This window comes from Helianthus annuus, chromosome 9 (assembly GCF_002127325.2).
Source record: "Helianthus annuus cultivar XRQ/B chromosome 9, HanXRQr2.0-SUNRISE, whole genome shotgun sequence".
Classification (NCBI taxonomy): domain Eukaryota; kingdom Viridiplantae; phylum Streptophyta; class Magnoliopsida; order Asterales; family Asteraceae; genus Helianthus; species Helianthus annuus.
The window spans coordinates 105900881-105909403 of NC_035441.2; the positions used below are offsets into that span (position 1 = coordinate 105900881).

General features: G+C 38.3%; 1 non-coding gene across 1 annotated transcript; it reads left to right on the forward strand.

Moving 5' to 3' along the window:
- Positions 1–4372: 4372 nt before the first annotated feature.
- On the forward strand, positions 4373–4479 carry LOC118482334. The gene has a single exon (XR_004868376.1). It is a non-coding gene; the product is annotated as a small nucleolar RNA R71 (small nucleolar RNA).
- The last annotated feature ends 4044 nt before the right edge of the window (positions 4480–8523 follow it).

An 8523-nucleotide genomic window follows, 5' to 3' on the forward strand; every position in this document is an offset into this window, starting at 1 on the left:
AGATAGCTTATTTCATTCACAAAGTAAATACATTTTTTATCTGCTTACTAAAGCCAAGATGAGTGATCTTAAATCATTCTCAATGTGACAACAAGCAAAATAACTAGTAATTTCCATACAACATAGTCACTATTTAAATATACAATTACGTGCGTTAGATTTAATTATGATGTGATTGAGTCTCGTAAGTCTAGCAATCCCAGGAAACACGTATACATTGCATATCACATGATCGTATTCGCCACATCGCGACGCGATACAAACTATTTCCAAGACAATTGGTATATTGTCCAGTTAGACTAGTCGTGTCAGGAGGGTTCCGATACTCACCTAAACGCCAAATATAGGACTTACAATCATGTCTAACATGATATATACATAAAACCCTAAGTAGGAAAACAAGTACACATGATATAACCTTCCAGAAAAATTTCAAACATTAATATGTCCGATCTAAGCCATAAACTTGCAATTTGCAATAAACCAGTGACAATGTAATAATTTTTGAAAGCATTGATGACCAATAGATGATGTAAATCATCATAAATAATATTAAAGGCATTAGATATGCCCTAATGGTATCAAAACAATAATTACCAAACAAAGTTCCATAAGTGACCATTAAGCGAATCGCAAGCGAACATATTATCCGTTTAATGTCTGTTAAACATCAAAACATAAACTAATTAACATTGTTTAACATTATAACACTAATATAATTCACTAAATGTCCTAAATCATCTTAAATTAACATCACTTACATCATACTTGTATGTTATAACAAACCATACAAACTTAAACACTTAAACAAATTTTAAACCAACCAAGACCCCCCCCCCCCATGCTCAAAAACCGTCAACCCCTTGGTGGGCCCCACTTCCTTTGTTCACTTGGTCAATTAGAGTCAAAGATGCTTTATTATTACCCAATGGAATAAAGCATATTAAGGAAATATAAGCAAATGGTCCATAAACCTTATCCTCACACTTGCATCTCAAAAATCACCACCCAAACTCCCTCACTTCTCTTTTAAATTTTCAGCCAAACCTCTCTTACTTCATCTTTTAAAAATTATTCAAGTGTTCTAAGATGGATAACAAAATAATCTAAGATGTAGCTAGCTTGAAGATCATCAAGAAGGTTCTCATACAGTGTTGAAGCTTCATCTTCATCTTTTCTTCTTTCAAGAATCATCCCTAGCCACTAGTGCTAGTTGCAAGTCCATAGTACTCTTCATCTTGCATCTTGTTACATCTAGAACACAAAAGTACAAGTTGATCATCATGAAACATAAGACTAAAATACATGAAATTTAACATAAAGTAACATACATCACCTAACAAAAGTGTTCTTATGGTCTTGCATTTCCACATCACGTCTGCAAACATAACAAAACAATTTATATTCTTTAACAAGCATCATGTGCTTGGTATGATGAAGTCAAATCCTTTCTTTTGTTGGCAAAGTTTAAACCCAATATCTCCAACCCTTCCTTATTTTGTAATCATTCCACCACCTCTCTAATCTGCATTCTTGTATACGTTGATAATATAATAATCGACAGTCCAAACTCATCTCTCGTTATCACCTTTATCACTTCCCTTGCTAAACATTTTTCTCTAATGGATTTAAGCTATCTCTCTTACTTTTGAGTTGTTGAATTTCTTCCTCACACAGATGGCTTATTTCATTCACAAAGTAAATACATTTTTAAGCACCTTTCACTCGTTTATCAAGCTTTAAATTTATAAAACATGATATAACACCATCACTCTCTACAACACGCTACGGCAAGTGCACCCATTGTTGGCATAGTATAATGATGGTAAGATACCGAGGTCGTCCAAGGACATAAGAGCTTTTAATACCGGAATATCGTCAACGTCTAATCTAACCAAATTTTGAGAAAAGATTTTTTTAATAAGTAAAATTGAGAAAAAAAAACTAAAGTAATAAAAGAAATAAATAGACAAGATAGAATCACTTGGTTCCGACTAATCCTTTACGTATCCTTTGATGATTTCCGCACTTCGGGTTTTTTAAAAGATTATCTTAGTTATAGTGGCATGTTCCTATTTTGGAGGTAATGCTACCCTCAGCCATATTGGTCTGAGTCGGCAGGGATACAGTCCCGCAAGGCTGGAATATTGAAAGATAATTAAGTAAGTTATTAATGCAAAACGTGGCGTGTCCCTCTTTTGGAGGCAACGCTACCCTCGGCCATATTGGTCTGAGTCAGCAGGGATACAGTCTCGCAAGGCCAGTTTAAAGTTTTAATAGTAGTTTATTTATAAGGGATTCAAGTCGTTCTTACTTCCCATGATTTGATGCTATCTACCTCAAAGAAAGTCCTAATAAGCTTGAATCAAGTCCTCACAGGATCTATACACTGAACGAGGCAAGAACTTTACCCAACCACCCTTCTAACTCCTTTCCAGGCAGTTAACGTGCTTTATATTGACCGTAAAGACACGAATGAGCGAATCAACAAAACATGAAGAGATGATAGAATAAAGTTCACTTTCAATATAAAAAACTAGATATTAAATTCATTAATACAAACCCAACTAAAAAGATAACCAAAGTTTGGAAATCAAAAGTAATACATAAATGACTTATCTTCACCAAGTGATGGCCTTTTTTAACAAAAAAATCTTACGATCAATCATGGATCTCGAGACTACTACACACTTTAAAGATGGATGATGGATGAATGTGGTGGATGATGGTGGCATTGTGGTGGTGGAGTGGTGGCAGGTGTGAGAGAAGTGGTTTGCCAAGGGGTGGATTGCAATTGAACCAAGCATCCCTATTTATAGCTGGAAACAGACGGTTTACATGGCCTTGTGCCCAGTGGGCACGACCCCGTACCTCCTTCATCTCTATCTTCATTTAATGAGTTGAGTCAGTCCGTATGCTTGCATATGTCACACCCCGATCCGTAGCATAATAGGTGACCGGGGCATGATTAGTTGATCCAAAGCTTATAACTTGCTATTAAATGTTTTAAATAGCCATTAATCTATATTGAATGTTTCATATAGCAAATAATCTAATAAAACAAATACATATGAGACATTGCATTTAAACTTCATTAATTTGCTTCTTGTTAACTAAGGCTCATCCTATGTCCAATCTGCTCTTCATGCCTGTTCACCTGTATCATGTGTTGAAGTAGTTTTTCGGTCAACAAAAGTTGGTGAGTGAATCTCCTTGTTATTGGGATAATAATATGTTTAATTTGCTTACTGAGAAAAAGTGCATTAACCAATGTAAGTAAATATGTTGTATGTCATATGTCAAACCTCAATAAACAATCTTAAACAATAATCAAATCAACTGTATACAAATGTGCACATTATTATGGTGTGCTACAAGATCTAAGCTCAATCAAATTGAGATGACCTCGTGTGTTGCAAAGTCAAGTTCCGCTCATAGGTAATAGGGAACAGATGAGCCTATGATGATGTAATGTCTGAAATGAATGTAATGCACCAAGTGACTACAAATAATTAACACATAACACATGTACTTCACAAGATGGTAATTGCACGTATTTAAAATTTGTAAAATGTAATAAGGAAATTTGACACATGTTACACCCCAAAAACGTGTAATAAAAGGGGGAGTTATAAAATTCACTCACAGTGTTTGCGTTTGCATTTGTGATTCCTTTTATAACTAAGCGTACTAATAGGATTTGGAGGGCTTGGAACGACGAGAGTTATCCTAGAACAAGGATTGGAAATGTACTAAATGAAAAGGAATTGACAATAAACATAATTGTATCTTGTATTTATACATTTATTTAATTATAACTGATTTAAAATATAAATTCTGATTTACTAAAATAAATAAATAACTGGTTTATTTAAGTTAATAATCTATTTTAATAAGTTGTTTGAAAATACAGTTTTTATTTAATTATATAAAACCGTTTAAATAAACTGTTAAAATTAATTATACTGTTAATAATAAAAATTTTGTTTTAGTTAAAATAGTATATACAAAAAAATAATAAACCTGCAGAGAGGCCGGATCGGACCCGGGACCTCTGGTCCGTTTACAAACATCTCAACCACTGGAACACATCCACTACTTTGGTGAATCTTGAATTTTAATTTATCTTAACCATGCTTCAATTTAGGCTTTTAAAGAGGTGGTTTCGTTCACTTTATGTGCACCCGGGGCTATTGATTTTGAACCCCTAGGGGTGTGTCATTGAAAACTGTTTTAAGCAATTTCCTCAATTTGGTTATAAATTTCCTCGGGTCGTCGATTCCCAAGGAGTCCCCTGGAGGTAGAATCAAGGATTTGCTATGTGTGTGGTAAGAGCCCATTATAGAAAATGGACACTTGTTGCCAATGTTGAAGACCATGATGCAGGCATTTCCTTAATAACTCCTTGAACTTTTCCCATGTCTCGTACAAAGATTCCCCGTCGTCTTGAAAGCATGAATTAATTTCAGTCATGAGTTTGGCGGTTTTAGCGGTAGAGAAATTTTGTATAGAAATTTTTGGGCAGGTTCATCCCAAGTGTACATGGGCCCACTTGGGAGGGTCTTTAGCCAAGCTTTGGCTCGGTCTTTAAGGGAAAAGGGGAACATACGGAGCCGGATAGCATCGTTGGAGGCTCCATTGATCCAAAATGTGTCACATATTTCCAAAAGGTTGGTAATATATAAATGGGGATCTTCATCGGGTAGGCCATGAAAGGTGGGGGAATTTTGGAGCATTTGGATTGGATGAGGTCGTAACTCAAAATTGTTAGCATCGACATTAGGTGGGTTAATAGCGGCTCAAAGATTACCGACCGTAGGTAATCCGTGAGAGTCCCCGTTGAACCGCCATGGGGAGGTTTTGGGTCGAGGTTTTTTGTCGGGTTTGAGCTTGAGGTCTTTTCCTTAAAAAGCGCTCGGGTTTTCTAGTGGCACTTTTATGTCTTTGTCGGAGGTGGAGGTCATGCACCAGGTCGTATTTTCTGTGAATTATACTGAATGGCGTGAATTTATGCGAACAAAAACATAAAAATCGTTGATCAGAAGTATAGCACGACCACGTGTCTATGTTGGCACGGCCCTGTGGTGTCAAGAAAAAGTTTCTGTTTTCAGCTTCCCAAATACTGGAGGTTTAACACGGCCCTGTGCTCCAGTAACATGGTCCGTGCTTTATTCCAGTAACCAGAAAACATATTCTTTTATGTACTGTAGGTCTGACACGGCCCTGTATTAATCAAACACCGCATCGTGTTTTTCCAGTAGAAAGTAGAAAAATTGAAGAAGAGAAGAAAAAACTAAAAAGAAAATTTAAATAAGCATAAAATGATTAGGCATTGATTTTAAACTTTCTTAAAATCTTTATGTCCCCGGCAACAGCGCCAAAAACTTGACGTGTACGAGGTGGGTATAATTTTTTAATGTATTTTTAAGCATTTTTCACAAGTTTACCAAGCTTTAAATTTATAAAACACGATATAACACTTTCACTCTCTACAACACGCTAGGGAAAGTGCACCCATCGTTGGCGTTGTAGTGATGGTAAGATATCGAGGTTGTCCAAGGACACAAGAGCTTTTAATACCGGAATAACTCATAAATCCATGAATGTCGCTGGGGCATTTGTCAACCCAAGTGACATCACGAGTAACTCATAATGTCCATAATGTGTCTAAAAAGTCGTTTTTGGTATATCACATTCCTTCATTTTCATTTGACGATAACTTGATCTTGGGTGTATCTTTGAGAACTAGCTCGCACCTTGCAGCTGATGAAACACGTCATCAATTTTAGGTAACGAGTACTTCTCCTTTAAAGTGAGATCTTTTAACTCACGATTGTCTATACAAATCTGCATAATACCATCTTTCTCCTTACTAGCAGCACCAAAGCACCCCCATGGGAAATGCTCAACCTAATGCCAACTTTATCAAGAAGGTCTTGTAGTTGTTGCATTAACTTTTGCATTACTAGTGGAGCCAAATGGTAGATGCTTTAGCCAACGAGCTGAGCTCTGGATATTAAGTCAGTATGAAACTCTATCACCCGATCCAACCATACTCCAAGAAAGTCCCCGGGGAATACCTCTAGAAAGTCTCACACCATGGGTACAACTTTCATATCTTCCATTTCAACTTTAACATCAATAACATATGCCAGGTAAGCTTCGCACCCTTGCTTGATAAACTTTTCAGCCTTGCTCCTAGAAATGATCGACGAGACTATGCGTAATTTCTCACCATAAACTATGACTAGACTACCATCTGATGCTATAAGATGCATCACCTTCCTTTTACATGCTATCTAAGCTTCATAGGCAGCTAGAAAATCTATTCCCAACACTATATCAAACCCCCCCCCCCCCACCTATGGTCATGAGAAATAACCTAGCAGGAAACTTTCAACCCTCCAATTGTATTAAACAATCATCTGCGGTTTCAATCACTTTAGTAGGCTTCTCAACAGCAGTTTCTACCTCAAAAGCCATTTAATAAGTTGTACCAAAGATGCAAGACCAATACTATCATGTGATAATAATTTAAAACGTTACAAGTAAAATAAGCAGTTAATAGCATTGGTTAGTTGCCATTTACATTTCACCTTGCCTTTCGAGTTCTAAGTGTTCCCCATCGTAAATAACATAAGCATTCAGGCCTCAATCCTATCACATAAAGAATATTATTCCCTATCTCTATTTATTCTCTCATGGCATTGAGCTACCCATATTGGGATCCTTAACTTAGTCTCATTCGCAGTATAAGTTTGGGCATTAGAGAATGCATGAATCTCTTAAACTACTACTCTGATACTAACTTGAAATGCCCCAAACCCAAAAGTTTCATCTGTTGGATTTACTCATGGCATGGCAATTTAGTTCCTAAACTAGAAATTTCATTGAATACACAATGGGAACATATATAATTAGGTCATAATTATCCATTCAAGCCATAACATAATCGTGGTGACTCTTGGCCGGACCTTCTCCTTGGTGGCTTAGCGGGTCTGATATCGACACATCTATACTGTATTGCTCTGTTGTCTGATTCGAATCCCGTTAACACACCGTAGCAGTTGCGTTTTTGGCCGGAGTGTTTCAGTTCCTTGGTGTCTTGTTTCTACGTGTTTGGAGCATGGGGTTCCCACCACAGCATGGGAGCTACAGGGCTCCACTTGCCGGAAGACCGGTAATGACGTTCTACATCACCAATCTCCCAGAAGGTGTAACGAGGATGGGGTTATGGAGAGCTTTCCAGACATTCGGAGTAGTGAAAGATGCGTACGTTGCCAGAAAGAAAGATTCTAGGGGGAATCACTTTGGGTTTATTCGATATGAAGGAGTAGAGGATGTCATGGCAACTTTACGTTGCATGAACAAGGTAACGATCCATGAAGCAAAAGTGAGCGTTTCTGTGGCGAAGTTCGATAAAAATCACCGGTCCTTTCAGCACAAAAACTACGGTAATCAATACCAAGGGCCGCCGCTATTCAAGGGTAACGTGAATGCTCAAAGGAAACCAGTTTTTGAGTATAAACCAGTAAACCAGGGGAGGTCCTTCTCAGATGTTGTCAAAGGTATTGGGAAGGAGCAGGAAAAAGACGTGAAGACTGTTATGATAGAAGACAGGATCGCTGTCTATCCGGACCATTGTATGATGCGGGCGGTGATCGTGGAATTAAAGGATATGTTAGTTTTAAAAGAAATAAGGAGGAAGTTGGATAGTTGGGGATATGGCGAATACCCTGTGTCCTATCTTGGTGGACTGAAGTGCATGATTGTATTCAAAGGGAAAGGTCAGGCAACGGAGTTTATCAGGAACAGTGAAGAAGAATGGGGTCAGATAGTAACATCGGCGGAACTCTGGAAAGGACAGGATTTGAATTATGAACGGTTAGTATGGATTAGAGTGAGCGGGGTTCCAATTCACCTTAGGGATTGTAAGACTTATAACATGGTTGGAGAATGCTATGGTAGAGTGGTCGGATCGTCGGAATTCTCGTGGAATGATACAGACAATTCAGACAGTGGGTGTTGGGTTGTAACAGAGTCAGGCAAATTTATTGAAGACGAAGTGAAGCTGCAATGGGGCGAGAAAAACTACATGGTTTGGGTGAGGGAGGAGCAGAATATGTCGATTGAAAGGGTGATTTCAGAGTTATCGGAAGGTGGTAGACACACGCCGGAGAAGACGTCGGGATCGGTGGCGGTGCCGGCCGATGACCTGGAGGATGGAGAGATCCGAAGCGTCGCCGGTGAAGGGGAGAATGTGAAGAGTCAAGACTGGGGGAACGAACCGATTACTCCCATGCACGAGGTGCATGGGAACCAGGAGAGAGAAGCATTAAATACGGCGGCAGGGGGGAATGAACAAAATGATTATGTTGGTGGGACCTGTCCAAAGAAAGTTGTTGTAGATAAGAATCAGGATCCAAGTAATGCTTTGGGCCCTGGCCCAAACACCAAGTCTAGGAAGAGGCCTCGTTGTAATAGAAGCCCGCAACTGTCAAGCCCAGAGATAGATCCGTGGGG